General features: G+C 36.7%; 1 protein-coding gene across 6 annotated transcripts in view; it reads left to right on the top strand.

The window, feature by feature from the left end:
• The window catches only part of TCF12 (transcription factor 12), a 160,757-nt gene that overhangs the window by 55,309 nt on the left and 88,038 nt on the right, over positions 1-17,410 (top strand). The window lies entirely within an intron of this gene.

Here is a 17,410-nt window from a genome sequence, read left to right as displayed (position 1 = left end):
TGGTGTATTGTGGCCTTAAAAACTTTTTTCATTGTCTACACTTCATGTTACCGGAAACATGCTAATATGTTGATGGCATTGGTTGAAAAATCTCCTTTTGTGTGTCCAGTTCAGAATGTAAAAATGTTGATTTCAAGATATTTAATTTGGCAATACATGGTCTTGGGACCATTTTTGTTTCGTATCGTCGATTTCAGGATGACTCTGAATATTTGTTCTGAATTTCTACATTTCACATTGTTTCACTTCTATATTCCCCATCTTGTAGACATGACCTATTTTGTGATCTCAGTATTGTCCTTTTAAGACACAGCCATGGTAATCTAAGTGGATTACCTAAATCCAAATCCTGGTGGTCTGCAATTTCTTTTGGAAATCTTTCTACTTTGCTCCGTCTTTGTTTACTACTTTAATTTTCTCTGAAACAGAGACAGACAAAGCTCAGCTATTGCTGAAAACAATTTTTTGTTTAAAGAAAGAATTTTCTTTAAACTTCATATATGAAGCTGGAAACAGGCAGTTTTAAAATGCCCATCTCTGTAGACTTTGATTAGAGAGAGGACGTGCCAATTGGTCAATGACAATCTTCTATCTGAAGAAAGCAAAGCTAAAATGCAGCAGTTATTTTGATAAAGCAGATTTTCTCTGAATACTCGTTCAAACATGTTGTCTTCTTTCTTTTTTAGCAAAAAGCTAAAAAGACAAGTTACTTCAATTGCTTCTCCAGTATTTTGATCAGTAGCATGTGTGGAATGTCTCTAGGCTTTGTAGCTGCTACTGATTTTATTTTATAAAAATATATATAGCAAAGTTTGATTGCTTTTTAAATTTGTATTACCAGAGGCAAATTAATTGCTCGTGTTTTAATTTAAGCCTTTCAATTTCTAAACAATATATGCCTTTAAATATATGACAAAAATAATTGGTGCAACTATATCTTCTTGGCTTTTCATTTTTATTGAACAGATGATTCTATTAGACATAATAGAATTACATCATTAATACAGATTTGAGAAGAAGCTTCCATTTAGATGGTCGTGTAGTCAGGATTAACAAATAGCACGATATGTATATGTCAGTCACCCAAAGCAGCTGAGAACTGAAATAGTTTTGTTAAGCTTTGTGGCTAAGAGTTCTTAGGATTTTATTTCCTTGGAGCAAAAGTACTTTGTTTCCTTCTATATGTTGCCAAGAATTATAGAAAGCTTTCAGTATGTATCTCTAAGATATGTTCACATTAAAATTCTAAAAGTATGCTTTAAAAGTATTCCACTTGTGTTTTTGGGCTTGCCATTGTTCATTTTACTTATGTTACTGTATTGGATACAGCTTTGTATATTACACCTTCACATCATTCATTTTTGCATTGTATTTTAATTGATGGTGAAAGTTTGGAGAGAGGAATGATAAAGGCTACATGAAAACATAGAGCACTACTTTTATGTGTGGTACTACTATCTATGTTTATAGTTTCTTTATCTCTTATTGAGAAGTGATAATTCTTCTAAAGGTTTTTAGACAAAAAGATGTTATACGGTTTTCTTAATATTAAATTGTGGGCATGTTCCCATAAAGAGAATGAACACATTTATTTTATTAGCTAATGTAGACATATGATATTTAAGGCATTGGTTCATTATTTTGGGATCTCTGGAGTTTAAAAGGAGATGGAGGGAGGCTTAGAACAGGAACTGGATGAGCTTATAGGAAATGTCTCACTAGCTAATAGCAGTGATTGAGCATCTGGGGTTCCACAACCAAGATCTAAGATATACATCCCTTCCCAAAATTTTATCATGACTATGATAACACATTTCTGAAATAGTTAAAAACTATTAAAAAAGAAGAAGAGAGAGCGACAACATATTTCACCATTGCTGTCAACACTTAAGAGTACCATTAAAAGAAAGAATTGTGTGTCAAGGGGATGTTGTTGTTTTGTGTATTATGTTCAGTCGTAAGCATATTTGCCTGAAGAGATAGTGGATTATAAAGTGCCACTGTCTTTCATGATGGAGCTCTCAAACATTTTAATGATCTTGTACGTTGCAAAAGAGAGAAATTTTGTCTAACAAGAGTTGATAATGATTCAATAATGAACAATTTACCACAGAAAGATGCATTTCCATATTCATTTAGATATTTTCTGAAGTGTTTTGCAGAGGAAGTAAAGCTATTATGCTGGATTGGTTAGTGTTCTTCACTAATGAATTCCAGAATTATCGTGTTGATTTGGTAGTATAAAAAAAGAAGGGCCGTTACTTATATTTTGAGTAAAGCCACTGAATCCTCTTGGGACCAGCATAGTCTGTTGGTATCCATAGAGATATGTAGAAAATCAGGCAAAGATATATTGGTGGTATTGTAGCTCCATTTAGACTTGATAATCTTTGCTTATTCAACACTTCTCTTTTAATTACATTCTAGAAAACTATTCACAAGGATATGAGATTTTCTCTGTAATTATGCTGCCTTTTAGTACTCTGCACTTGCAAGAAGAGGTCAGTTTTTGCTAGGACCCTTCAAGCATGTGGTATTGTATCATCTGTTGTACTGTTCCTGGACTTTATTCTCCTGAGCTTTTTTACTACTACTTACTGGGAAGAAAGAAAGCAGATTATTCTTGAATATAGCTTAAAGGGGTTTTTGTTGGTCTGTCTTGAAAATTTGAAGTGGGTGAATTACTTTCTTTTGTGTGCCTGTCTTTCCACAAGAGGTAGAAAGGATAACAGCCAAACTTCTGTGCTCCGCGTTCTTCGTCTGTGTACTGCACAGTTCCACAAGGTTGTATGTGACAAGAAGTCATTAAAAATTTAGTCAATAGTGAGTGAAAAACAGTGGTTGAGTATCAGCTTGCCATGTTGAAAAAAGTCCCTTGATGTAGGAAGAGAGATCATTCTTCCAGGGGTTCTTTCTAATATATTTCCTTGTTTTCTCATTATTTCTTTAACTAGTTCCTTTAAAGTTTAATTGGGTTACATTTTAGGTGTTTCTGTTTCTGAGCTAGCAGCAGGATTTGAAGACCAGAAATCAGAGATTCTGAATGTATGAAATCAGAGGATTTTAGATTATCTGCCTTATTTATTCAGTGACTCCAATAGATCAGCTGCAGGTTGCAGTTACTAGTTTAGTCCATACCATTTGGTCATTTTGTAATGCTCACCTCTGTTAGCATCCTGGTGGCTTTGGTTCTCTTTCTGCTGGGTAGTGCTGTGGTGCTTTCTTATGGCCAGCATTAAGAGATGGAAAGACTGACCATGCAGAGAACTCAAGACACGCAGTTGGTATTTACAAGGTGGGAGCAGAAACTTGTTACAGTAATTAGAGCTATAAATTATTCAGATGGTTGATAAAAATATAGCTTCTTTTACTGTTTATAATCATGAATGTACAGGGTAAGTCTTATTATTCTTATGTTTAAAATAAGTAGGGTGAAGAAGTAAAGTTAGTACAGGCAAAGGGAAATAGAGTAATACATTTTGGGGTTTTTACAGTGAACTTCTTTCCCATTGGCTGTACTTGATGCACTTGGGTGGTTTGTCATCAGGCATCACAAAACAGGGTTTCTGAGTAAATGACATCTATATACACTGTGAATTTTACATTCTCTTACTGTTTAGCAGCCTTGTTCCAGTGTAGCAGGGATTAATAGTTGTCTGCTGGCTAGAAACTATTGGTTGAAGGTGGCAGGAGCAGAGAGGTGCTTCATGGGTGGAAGCCAAATTTTAAGAATTTTCAAAGGTAGTCTTTGGGTTACTGTGAAACTCACAGTGGATTTTATGTATTAATAATATGAATGAGAGATCAATATCTGGATTGGGGTGCCTCCTCGTTTTAGAATTACTATTCATTTAATTGACTTGATTGCCTGATTGTGCAGGTTTCTAAGAATGCCTGGGCTTCTGCCAGTCCATCTTTCAAACTGAAATTGCTGCCGTAATTTTTATTGTAAAATTTATTATTTGGCTTGTAATTTAAGCCCTCCAGTTGGCTTGGATAGAATAGTAAGTATTTTTCAAGTTGAACATTGGAGGGACGTTTTTTGAAGCAACATGGTACATAGCTGAAGCCTCTGTAAACCTCCAGTACTGCTACAGTTCTTGAACAGCTAATGTAAGTCTTCAAAATCATAATTTGTGAAAGGTTATTCACAGTGAAAGGAGAGGCTTTTGAACTTCAAAACACAATTAAAAGAAGATGTACATCTGAATTGGTACTCAGTTAAGAATCTAACTAATCTTCAGGAAAATGGCTAGTTCGCTTCCTCAGTAACCCTTCAATAAAAGAATTTTGAAATTGAAGAGAGACATCTTGTTATCAAATGACTTTATAATGGTGAAGGCAATAGTAGCAAACCAGCAAGGGTAAATAGTTATTAAAATGGCACACATTAAGAATGATGCCATTATAGTTTTTGCTAGGAATCTTGTCTTAATTACCTTTTAGGAAGGGAGAGGGCAGATGCAGGCAGGGAGTTGGCAGACTCCATTTGTCCAAAATAATAGTTAGATTTCCTTGAATTGCTTTCTATAGTCATTAATATTTCAACACATGAAAGAAACCCGGGCATCACAATGGAAATTATCTCCAGAGATATGAGTAATACCAAGATTGATCTGAAATAATTTATATGCAGTTACATTGTTATTAACTTGGAGAATGGTGGGGACAGAGTATTTTGTACCCTTTGGAGAATTCATTAGGAAGAAAGAGGAAAATGTTAAAAGAAGAAAATGACAAAACAGTGACATAACAAAGATTATGACAAGTCTTTAGTCCATCTCATTTTACAGGGCAGTAAGTTGGAAGAAAATTGTAAAAGGGTCCTTGATAAGCTTCACATTCTGCATAGTTATCTGTCAAATATTAGTGAGTTAGGAAAACTTTCCCTAGTAAAAAACCTGTGGGTATAAGATCATCCACAGTTACAATAAATACTTGGTGGTATTGGTACTGGGTCCATCGCAAGGCATAGACTGTAAACTTCCCATGCTGAAAAAGTTCCTTAACTTTCACTTCACATAACTATATTGTGCTGTTTCACAGTATTATGTTTGCGTATCATTGAATCACTTATTATTTTGATTATGAAAATATCAACGTACCAAGATGCTGGCTAACCTCATCCATGATGTACCACATCATGGCTACTTTTCCCAAAGTGTTGCTGTTGCTTCACCCCAGTAATGCTTCTTGTCTTCTTGCTTCTGATAGGCTTATTTTCTTTATTTTTCTTTCTTTAATAATTAGCATTTTTCAAATCGTTGCATATAATGAATCTGGCAAATGGAAGATTTCCTTTTAAGCTCCCTCCTAAGATGGTTTCTTTTCCTTTTGGGGGATGTCACTGTTGAATTGATGCTGGTTTATATGATACAGATTGGCTAAAAGTCTATTGTGACTTCCTTAGTGTTTTGGCTTTTATAATGAAATTTCAAACCCAGAGTAATGTTTTAAGTTAAATGTCATTTATTTCTTCCTCTCTTCCAGGTAATTATTTGAATAATTTACTTCACATATGAATATATAAATCTGCCATAAGTAGGTGGAGGTTGCTTTTTGTTTGTTTGTTTCTGTTTTGAATGCCAGCAGTCCTTTTGTTCCGGACTGTTTGTGCTGTGTCTGGCTGTGTCCCAGCTCTGGCGTGGTGTGTTGTGCAGAGGCAGCTCTCAGACCTGGGCTGACACACTGGTTACTGCCAGCACACAGCCGCTGCTCTGTGGGCTGAAGCTTTCTAGAGTTACAGTGTTTTCTATCTGTTCATACAGTTTCAGATTTATCTTTTTTTTTTTCCCCAGGTATTACATTAAATAAATTCCACTCACACCAAGAATTGCTCTCATCTGCTCTTAATTTTCCTTTTGTGAAAGCTAATGGGTTTCTGGGAAATTAAATTACACAGTCATTTAGTGAAAGTGCTAAGTGCGGGGCATTTTTACCCTTGGGTTTTTGCTCACAAGAGCGTGTGTTAAGCTTAGTTTTCCCTTCTGTTTACGGTAATATTTCAATCAAATCGCTTTCTTACCATTTCTTTACCTTCGGTGATACGTGGAGGCTTTCTCCACCCGCGGCGGGGGGCTCGTGTCCTTTGTGGCGTTGGGCTGTAGCAGGTGTCTGCCTGTGCTCCCTGCCCCTGCAGACTTTGCTCTCTCTCCTGGAGAGCAGCTGCGGCAGAGGGGCCCTGGCAGCGCTGCTCAGGTGGAGCTCAGGTGGGGCTGTGCCAGGTAGGTGCGTGGGCACAGCTGCCTGCCCGCTCTGCCGCCCTGGGCGGCTCCGGGCAGGGGAGGTGAGCAGGGGAGAGCAGGTGTGCGGTGGGCGGCCTTCCCCCCGCCCTGCTCGCTGCAGGAGCGCGCTGCAGTGTTGAGGCACTTCATCCTCAGCCATTCCGGAGGATTGTGCACCTTTAGAGGATTTTTGTGTCTCTGGATCAGTGTAGGAGTTGTTAGCAGGCTTAGTCTGTAGTGCTGTGGTTCAAGGAAGAAACCAGAAAAGTTTTCTTTCTGTCAAGTAAGCAAGAGAATAAATTTGTTCTTGAAAGCCCATCAATCTGTACGACTACACGTTGTGCTAGGAAGAGGTGATGATTCCTTTTCACTGGATGCTACCAGTGCCACAGGTACCTTACAATCCAGTATGTCCCACAAGCAGAGCTTGCAGCTCTGGTGGTCTGTGGACAGTGGTGGTGCTTGCACTGACGGGAGAAAACAATGGGACCTAGTGCTAATTGTGTTGGAAGAAGATGAAATGTTGCCTCCTTCAAAATGGTCTCACACTTGAACGCAGATTTTTTTGTCACACGAATTGCTACGAATTTTTGTCATACTTTTGAATTGCCCGTCTGGGAATAAATATGCAAAGTCTGTGGCTTTTACATTTTGAAATATTTTAGTTCTGATAAAATTTGTTCTGCCAAGCTTGGGTTTTAGTTAATGCAGTCTGATACATTTGAGTGTTGATTTATTCACAGTGTACTCTGCCTTTGAAAAGGGGAATAAATAGTAATCTGATGAAATTTTTAAGTCTTGTATTTCCTCTTTGTTATAACATGTCAGTTTAGCTGCTGCAGGGTATGTTTATCTGTTACAAGGCTCATCAGTGCATGAAATGCTGAAAGGGCATATTTCTCTCCTGTGGTTCCTGCCATCCCTGGGCACTTGTAGATGTGTTCCAGTGGATGGGATCAGCTGGGTGAAGCTGTAGGATTTTAAATTTGAGTCTGTCTGAAGGCGCCAAGCTCCCTTCTAGGGAGGAGGGGGTGATTTTTTCCCATACTGGTGATGTAACTTCCCCAAGAGGCAGTTGCTTAGGGATCTACATAATACCTATTATCCTGTTCAAATAGGAGGCTGTAGAAAGCTCACTGGTGATTAAAAGATAATTTTGTAATTTTTCATGCCTTGTCTTTGTTTTGTAATAAAGATGTTTGCTTATCGCCAGGTGCATAAAAATCATTTACTTAATCTCTATTTCATTCCATTAATTTTTTTTTTTCATTCTTGCATGCATGTAGCTGTAGCCTGTGAGTTGCTAGCAGTCCAGTTTTTAATAAATACGGCAGTCTGTATCCAGTGATTAAATTCTGAACTGATCAACCAAAGTGTTCTAACTAGGCTGCTCGTGCCAAAACAAGTGGCTTTTGTGATTTGGGGCATTATAGTATTTGCATTAATGTGATTTGAAGTTCTAATAGTTTTCTTTAGAGATTGGGTTTTAGTGAGTCAAATGTTTGTTGCTGCTGGAAACCTGACTTTGTTTAGATAACAGACATCTTGGAGGGAAAACAAACCAGATGAAAATAAACGATGCAGTTTTATTTTTCAGGTGCTTGGGGCTGTTGGACCTCTAATACTGTGATTTTTATGAGTTGCCTGAGCAGCTGTTGCATTTTCCATAGACCTGTAAGATGCTGTAGGTCTGCATTGCTTCAGCTACATAATAGATAAATGGGACAAGTATCATCAAAAGAAAACAGAATTTTTAAATTTGATTTTGGCAATAATGTCTAGACACTTTCAGTTCAATCTAATATTGCACCAAAGTTTTGTTTTGGAAAAGTGGATGAAAAACTTTCATGTAACAGAAATGTGCAAAGACCAGAGGAACAGCAACACGTTCTGTTAAGAGATGGTTATAACTCGCTTTATTTGCAGGGCTTTATTGGTTGCTGGCTTTTAATGTTTTTCCTGGAGTCTGTCAGCATTGCAGCTTTCACACAGGTGTGCAGCTTCTGTTGCTCTGCAAATTGGGTCAGATGAAAATTCTGCAGTTATTTCCTTGGCATCGCTGTGGAGGGTCACTTGGACAAATAGTGTGTGTGACAGCTTCACCAGGATGGCATTTGGTGGAGGGAGGGTGCTGCTTGGTTGGGGTTTTTTTGGAGGGTGCTCACATGAGTCCTCCATCTAAAGATGAAATATGAGGGAGAGTTGATGCATAATTTTATGTGACGATGTGTTACTTACTTTTTTTGGAGGGTGCTCACATGAGTCCTCCATCTAAAGATGAAATATGAGAGAGTTGATGCACAATTTTATGTGATGATGTGTTACTTATACAATTAAAGAAACTCACACTATTTGGGTTTGCTGTTACTGATTCTTTTAAAGAAAGCAATAACCATAAATTAAGAGATAAAAAAAGTTCATTGAAGTGAAAATGAGGAAGAAGCACAGTGGTTACTGTTGAGATGAGTTGACTGATTTACAAGTTTTTTGTAAAACTGGCGAAGTCTGGCTTAAAGGTTCCCTACTAGGGAACCAAAGGCAAAAAAAAATGTAATGTGTAAATTCCAATTGGAATTGTACAGACCATGGGCAGAACTAGTGTTACGGTCACAATAACTGCAGTGAAATTTTAATTTACTTCCCATTGTAATAGGGACCTCTAAAACAATCCTGGCCTTTAAGATACGTGCAATACAAATAAGGCATCTTGCAATGTCTTCTTCTACAATGGGACATAGAAAGCAGAAGCCTTGGGAGTAATGTGTGACTTGTTAACAGCCTTGTAAGCTTCAAGGCTGATCCCTGGGGTTTGTGTTGAATACCTAAGTGCATGACTGTATCATAAATAACTTGTATCATGTTTAAAAAATGTTCTGCAGTGATAGGAAGGAGTGTACTTGTATGCTCTTTATCAGGATACTGCAGTTTTAAGTATGTTTGCTCCCTGGTAGGAGCAAAGAAGTTTGTTGTACTATTTTGACATGATAAATAATACTTCTGTTTCTGATGGAATTAATTTCTTTCCTATTACATAATTTATTTATTTCACATTGCTGGTCTATTACAAGCTGTCACCTCAGATTTAATTAATTTATATATTTATTTGAAGCCTTGAGGTACTTCCCAACTTCAACTGCTTGATCTGCTAGAATCAAGATTTACAAAAACAAACTCCTTAAGAACCATATTTCTTCAATTATGCCTTACCTGTCTTCAAAGTTACATTGCATTATGAAATACTGTAGAGAATGTTCTCATCATATAATTCTAACATAAAAGGAGTTTTCAGAAGCTCCTATGTGAGCTATCCTATAGAAAATATTTGGCACACCTTAATATTCTACCTATCATTCAAAAAAATGAGACCTTCTCCCCCATATTTGTAAGTCTGTTTTGCTGTAATTTTAGAGGGGATTTAATTTCCTTATGGATGGGCTTTTTTATTATACAGCTTCAAGTCTGAAAGGTACTGGGATTGGTACAGATATGCTAGATCAGAATCTGAGCTCTTGCTTATTTTCCAGGATACAGTTTTTACTTTATATTTAGAGAAATATCATCCTTTCACCTGGCATGAATTAGATCTTTTTTTCTCAATGATAGGTGTGGTGATTTTTTTTTCAGCAGTGCTGTGTTCTGTGGTGAAAGATCAGCTAATATATTTTACCATCACTGAAAAAAATTTTCTTTGCATCTTCTGGGATTGTTATTTTTAAGATTAAGATAAATTTCACTAGCATTAATAATGTACAAAAATGATTTTAGATATAACAAAGCTGAGAAATCCACATGCTTTTTTGTGTGTGTCTGAATCCTATCATTTTTCTGGGTACGTTGCAGGTTGAGCTGTGGGAGCACGGCCTGAAGTCACTTGTTCATGCAATGCTCTGTTTACCTTGCACCACTAGGTTGTTCTTGCCCAGCATAGTGGGGGCTTGAGGGTTATTTTGTTTTGTTTGATTACAGAGTGATGGGAGGAGGAGCAATGATTGCCTTGTCTTTCTGAGGCTTGGCTGCATTTTTAAAATTTTTTTGTTCACTGCTTTTATTCATCAGTGACAATTTATAAACAGTGCATGTTTCACAATGATTTCAGCCTTGAGTGCCAAACAACTGTATGATTTTGTTCCTTTGTTTGACAGCTATCTGGCGCTCAGCCCTGGGCACAATTATAACAAATAGTTTTGTCCAGTATACTTGTATGTTCTTTCTTTCAGTTACATTTTTGCTATTACATTAGAAATGTATGTTCCTAGAAATGTGGTTCAAAAGGCACATGGTAAAAAACTCAATCGAAACCCTTTTAAAATCTGATAAAGGAATTGAGTATAAATTATTTCTATCAGTATTTTCCAGTTAAAGGGAGGAGGGGGCAGCAGGGTAAACAAAGAGAGGCCAGTAGAAAAATACTGCTGGGTTTAGTTGGTTCTGTTTCACAATTACAAACTATGAAAAAGAATATAGTTGGCAGGAGGAAAAAGCCCATGTGTTTCTCCAGTTGGTAACCATTTTATCTAGGATAGTTTGTGTATATATAGACAATAAGCAGTGGGCTTGCAGCTATTTATTGAGGACAGAGTAAAGCTAAATAGTACTTTTAAAATATAAAATATTTTCTTATTGATTTATCTCATTTTACCTACGTAAAAGAAAATTTAGGGCCCAAATATCTTGAACTCAAGGTACTGCAGTTCGTTGACATTCTCCATTACAAAGGAAGAGCTCTTCTCTGTTACTGTGTGCCTCGAGTTTCTGTTTTGTGTGCCTCCCCTCTCTCCCCAGCTCTGACACAGCTTGGTCTCATGATAGAGACATAGTGCAAATGCCAGTAAACCAATGTGAAATAAAACACCAAATGGAAAGGCAGTGATTCATCAGGAGAAAATGATATCCAGACCCCACTAACTTTTTTTTCTTCTTTTAACCTGTGCTCTCAAGCATTGTTATTCCCTTGATAATCAGTTTCAGCACTGTTATTGAACTCAAAGCTGTGTTTTTTAAGTTGCCTTTGCCCTTCTAGTGATCTCTCCTACTTTCTTGATGGTACTTTTATGCTGCTTTCATGTTTGTTAATGCAATGTGATTGTGTCATTAGTCCAGTTTATTATCTTCAAAAAATACCAAAGCCTCAGAGGTAGAAATTTTTTTCATTTACACCAAAATCATTAATAGAATTATCTGTCCTCAAATCTGTAGAGTATAATTTTACTGTAGTCTTACTTTGTGGTTAAACTTGTATTTTTGTCCCTTGAATGCACCCATCTGGATCAGTACACTGTTCCACCTGACCACTTTCAGAAGGCTTATGCTCAGCTGCATGTTGGGATTTTTCCTGTCTTTACCTGGCTTGTCTGTCTGCCTTGGTCTGTTAACTTGTTTTGCCTCTCTTAAGAAAAGACCATTTTTAAGTGGTTTTGTGCAGATGTGTTGCTCTTTGTAAAGATTTCTTTTATTTTTGTTTCCTTCTTCTTAAATATGAATAAAAGGTAAATTCTAAAACTGCTTATGCTCTATTACTTGCCCTGTGGTACGGACCTGGCTATAATGCCTGACTGTTCAAGTCCAGACCATATAATTTTTTCACATTCTTTCTGGGTTTTTATGGTTCTTTCTCTGTGCACCTTTTAGTGGCCAGTGCTGCTGGTGGGACACCATGGGAGAGGAGTCTTTCTCCAGCATGGGTTTTTTGTTTGTTTGTGAGACATTGGTATAGTCAAAATTGGCATCTTCTAAGAGGTCTTTAAGTGAAGATTCTGAACAGGGGTGGTGTGTAGTAGTGTAAATTTTCCCCTTCACAGGACAGATTATTGGGCAGTAGATTTGGAAGATGAAAACTTCATATTGCAATGAGGTATAGTAATGCATTCATTAATACTCTGTTAGAAATGCTAGAAGTTGTGGTGAATGAACCAGAGAATAATAAAAACCAATATAGAAAAATACATTTTAAAGTGGAAAAATAATAATTAATTGATGGCCAACTTCTAAAGAATATCAAAGCAGAACTAAAGCTTAGTTACACTGGAGGAAAGAATATGAGCCAGATGATAAAATTAGACCTGAAATAATTTGAATGCAAAATTAGTAAAAATTTGCTTATTTCTGTGTTAGGTCAACAGCATGGCTTGAAGGGGAACTTCACAGTTTTCCACTGCAAAAAGCAAATTCACTTACACATGATTAGTGCCCAGAATTTTGTTATTTGGAACATGTCCTTTTTACTCCAGCTTCTGAGATGTGTGTGGATGTTTTTCAGAATGCTTGATCCCTTGTAGCGTGTACCAGGCTGCTCAAGGCAAGAATCTTTAGATGTCACAGTCGTCTTGCCACACATGATGAATCACTGTGCCTAAAGATTTTCTGCCCACAAAGCCTCTGGGGTGGCTCTGTCTCCCTAAGGATGTTCTCTTCAATCTGGCCATCTGAGCTAACTATGCTGTGACCACTTTGTGAAATACTAAATCCAAACTTTTTCACTTTTTGTTTCTGTCTGTACATTATAAAAGGGGCCATATGCAGAGAAGTAGTTTAGCTTTAAAAAGACCGTATTGCCTTGAACTTGTTTTGTTTGAATTTACTTTTTTAAATTTAACTTGCTCGAGAATCACGTCAAGTGATTGTAACTGCAGGATAGCGTCCAAAATGTGTTTTCCTTGATTTTCCATTTCTAATTTCTTTTTTTTTTAATATTGCCAAAAATGATTTTCATGGCTTTCCTGATTGTGTCCCTTTTTGGGTATGTTCTTTGGTTGCATTGGCCTATGAGACAGGATTAGTGGCAGCTGGTAATAAAACCTGAAGTTTCAAGATATTGAACAGGTATCTGATTGATTGTTTCCTTTCAGAGGTCCATAAATTTGCTGTGGGGAGCTTGGGGGACAACTCCAAGAAGAACATTTAAAATATATATGTTTTAAATGTTTTTAGGATTTAAAGAGCAATTCATGCTTTTTAAATAATTCAAATTTTGTGGTAGGTAAACTTAAATTCATATCTGGCTATTCATTTTTCATATTCAGTGGGCTAAAACAACATGTATTGAACACTTTGTTGTGACAAATCTGTAGAAGTAATATGTCAACAATAAGACTTATGAAGTGACAAATTACAGCAAGTAAATTTTATTTTTAGCTTTTCAAAAAAATATTATTATTAATTATTTATATTCTTACCCTTCCTGCCTTTTTGCCTTTGGTGTCTTTATGATAATATATATTCCTGTGTTCTCCCCTTCCCATGTGATCAGTGGAGTCCCTAACTCCCTTTGTAGCCTGTTCAAGGTCCGCTGTTGTGAGGAGGAGGACGTGGCCCTTCGCCCGCTCTACTCCTTCCCCCTGAGAAAATTCATGAGCAGACCTCAGCAGTGATTTAAAAAAGGGGTGGCAATGTAACTACCAACTATTAGATGCCATATTTCACCTTCTGCAGTTGTACAAAAAAACACTTTTCTAACTTATACCTCCTTTCTCCTTTCTGTCCTGTTTACCCTTTTCAAATATTTGCTTAAATAAGCATTGAGGGGAGAACTGCTCATCTGTTTTCTTTTTTGGGCGACAAATATAAATTAAAAAAAATTTCCACAGACTTCCCTTTTTCTCCCTGTGGATATTGATTTATTTTTTTTTTAATAACTGTCCATCTTGCAGAAGATGTTTTCACTACCAAGAACATTCTTTAAATACAAAATAGCTCTGAGCAGTGTGTATGTTCTCTCTATCATAACTTAGAAATCCTTTCTGTTGAAAATGTAGAAGATACCAAGTCTTTAAGAACCAGCTCAGTAACTACTGAAAAGTGCCCAAAATATTCCTCGTAGCTTTTTCAAAAAAAGTGAAAACAAACCCACCCTCAGCCTCCATGTTATTCCAACACTTCTTTGCAAGGAGGTTTTTTTACCTATAGAAGATAAATTTTTGGTTCTTGTCCTTTTTCTTTTTTTCTCATTAAAGATTTTGGTTTTGTTAGCTTCTTTACATTTGCAGCTCTTCAGATGCAGTCTGTGTCACATTGAAAAAAAATTGTATTGGAATGAATGTCTTATTTAATACCTGAAAGTATAGCATGATTAGTTAGAAAAATGCTTATTTGGAAGTCAAAGCCAGCTATGCTTGCCCAAGGTTTAATATTCGGGTTTTTTATGATGAATCCAGCTGTGAAGCCTGAATAGAAATCAGACAGCTTGACGCTAACAGCTGATCATAAGGAGTCCAGTTAGGCAAAACACAAAATGAATCATTTCTGTTGACCCTGGATAAAGCTGAGTAACGTCAGTATAGCTGATTAGATAGAAGGGAGCACTTAGGCAGTATCTAAACTTTGGAGCATTCAATGTAGCTGCGTTTGAATGTTTCTGCAGTAGTTAAAGGAAATTCTTGGTAGCACTGAAGATTTTCTTTGCATTTGAATTCTTTTAAGAATTGCTTTCATGGAGGGAAGTAGATTCTTAATTTGAGCTGTGCTTTCAGTTTTAAGTTTTATTCACTGAATGAATTTTTTAAGGCTTCTTTTAATATTGGGCAAATGCGTGTCTCTTGTTAGGGTAACATTTGCATTGCCTCCCTGCCATTTTCACTCAAAAAAATTGCACTACTCACTCAGTCTTAGCTATCAACTGTCATAAGCTTCAACACATTCTTGCTTATGATTATTGTAAATATTAATTTTGCCTTATTTTTCATGCTGTGAGTAGTTTTTAAAGAAATCCATTTCAGGATACTGCACTGATAAGATGAGGTTGTTTTTGGTTTTTTGTAATTATTTTGTTCATTAACTTCTAGTTCCCTCTTTCCAAACACTGGTGCTTGTCTGAGTTTTAGTGAATGAATTAATCAAATCTACTTTTTGCAATATAAATTTTCCTAATTTATACATTATATACTTTTGAATTACATATGTTTTATTGATACCTTTCCTTCTGCATATTTTGGGGATAAGGATTGTAATATAACTAAATCTTCATTGGAATCTTTTGCTGTAGAAAATGCTTCAGGAGTTATATATTGTCTTCTTTATGGATTAAAATTTGTGTTACTGTTGTTGTGATTCCTTCGCTGATTTCAACGAACTGATTAAAATCTGTTCATGTTCATCCTGAGGTCCTTACAGCCCATATAACTTATATAACACTTAGACCCCTGATACCTGTGCCATGTGCTTTTTAAAAACTCTTCTCAGAAGTTCACTGAAATGTGTGTCTGGTGCATTTCATCTTGTCTTTGTGGAAATCCCTGCTCACAAGCAGCACCACCTTTTGCCATCTTGGAATACTCTTTCTTTTGAAGTGTCTTTGAAAAATCTTAATCCTGTTGTGCTCTAGTTCCCACGTGTTGAGCTGAGCCTTTTAAAGGTGTAATTATGGCACAAGCAAGTGCAAGCCAAGCCCCATTGCTTTCCCATCCTGGTCGATGAGAGGCTGATTTTGTCTGAGGACTAGAAGAGGTTTAGTGACTGGTTCATGCTGCCCACATGTTCCCTGTGGTTTTGCCTTCATTCAGGCAGAATTTTAGCACGGGGAAGGGGAAGAGAGATGCTCAGATGGACCTGGAAACAAGAGCTGTCCCCTTGTTCTCCATCTTACTAAATGCTCCCAGGTAAGGGTGAGCTTCACTGAGGCACTTGGATTTTGGATGACATTCTTTGTCAAACCCCTCCCAGCACTTTCCATTGGGAATGTCACCAGCTGTTAGTTTTTTGGCTCTTAAGAGATGTCAAGTCTGTAGCATAGCCATCAACTTGCCCTGTGTTGCATATGAAGTGTAGTGAATATTAGTACTTAATTCATTATATGACATTTTCATTTATTTTCAAGAGCTTTCAAAATAAAAGGAGCTGAATTTAATCTAAAAAATGGATCTTATTAAAGGAGAAATTCTGATTTTAACACTATAGGTTCCCCAAACACTGCAGTAATTAGCATTCTGTAAGTGCCCAGAATAGAACCAGTCATCAGGCCCTTAATTTAATAATTTATTGATTAATGATTTTTGTATTCTAATGAGGGAGAACACTTCCTCTGCTTCTGGTCAACATAATTCTGCAAAAGGATGTGAATATTCCTTTGATAATACTCATGTTTGTTCTTTAACCCTTTCATGCTCTTCTGTCTAACACCAAGTGTGCCACCTTTTTATTGTGTGTAGGTTTTGGATTACAGGACTCAGATTTGGTCCTGTGGTTCTGTGAATCATACCCAGACTTAACTGTTAACAAAATATAAATACTTCTGTGCATTTCCTTGAGATCTTTGAAATAGAGAAGGGAGGAAGTCAAGGAAAGATTAGAAGGCCTCTAGCACCACAAATCACCAGATTACCTGGATGCTAACTATAAAAAAAGTGTGGTTTTTGCTTCTGACATTTCCCCCGCTCCTTGTATGAATGAATTAAATTATGGTGTAGTTCCTTTGTGTAGCCCCCCAGACAGGCTAGGAGGAATTGCCATTGACCTAAAGCAACATGCACTGCTTCAGAGTGCAACCTAAGAACTGTACTCTTATCATGACTACATACTTATTTTTTCAAGTTCTCAGGAATTTATGCCCAAAAGCAAAACTGAGTTGGTTCAGTAGATGTTACGTTTGCATAATTTTTAACTGTAAAATTTAGAGGTGTCTGCTCTTCATATAACCAGTTTAAGAAATACATAAGTAAAACTAAGCTCTTTGCTTAGGTACCAAATAGGGGAGTCCTACCTACCTGGGCACTTACAGCATCCTAAACATTATACGTGTGTATTAGTAGTTGGTTTAGTCTTTTATATTTCAGTTGCAATTCATTTGACTTTTGGCCCCAAGGCTAATGTAATTCCAAGAGAAGATGTGCTCCTTATCACATTTGTTTCCCGAGTATCTTTTTAACAGTGCAAATACTTAACAGTATAGTGTGATATGCTCTGGCAAAAATGTCACCATATCCTTATGTCCGTAATGTTTATTATACTCCTGAGTCATCCATAACGCAAACATAAATTACCATTTGTAATTGAACTTTTTTGTGAGCTAGTCAAAAGCAGTTAGTGCTCTGATCCAAGTCTTGGTGTGTCAGGATCACATCGAATTGTGTACTTTTTATCTGCTTGTTTTTAAAACTAATCTGTGATACTTGGCCTAAAAGAAATAAAATTCTATCTTTCCCTGAGAGCATTAGTAAGCATATCAATAATTTTTAAGATAGTTTTTCTTTTTTTTG

Source organism: Onychostruthus taczanowskii, unplaced genomic scaffold, assembly GCF_017590055.1.
Source record: "Onychostruthus taczanowskii isolate IOZ18803 unplaced genomic scaffold, ASM1759005v1 scaffold6, whole genome shotgun sequence".
NCBI classification, from domain to species: domain Eukaryota; kingdom Metazoa; phylum Chordata; class Aves; order Passeriformes; family Passeridae; genus Onychostruthus; species Onychostruthus taczanowskii.
Note: the sequence above shows the minus strand (reverse complement) of the source record. Positions and strands in the feature narration are given on the sequence as shown.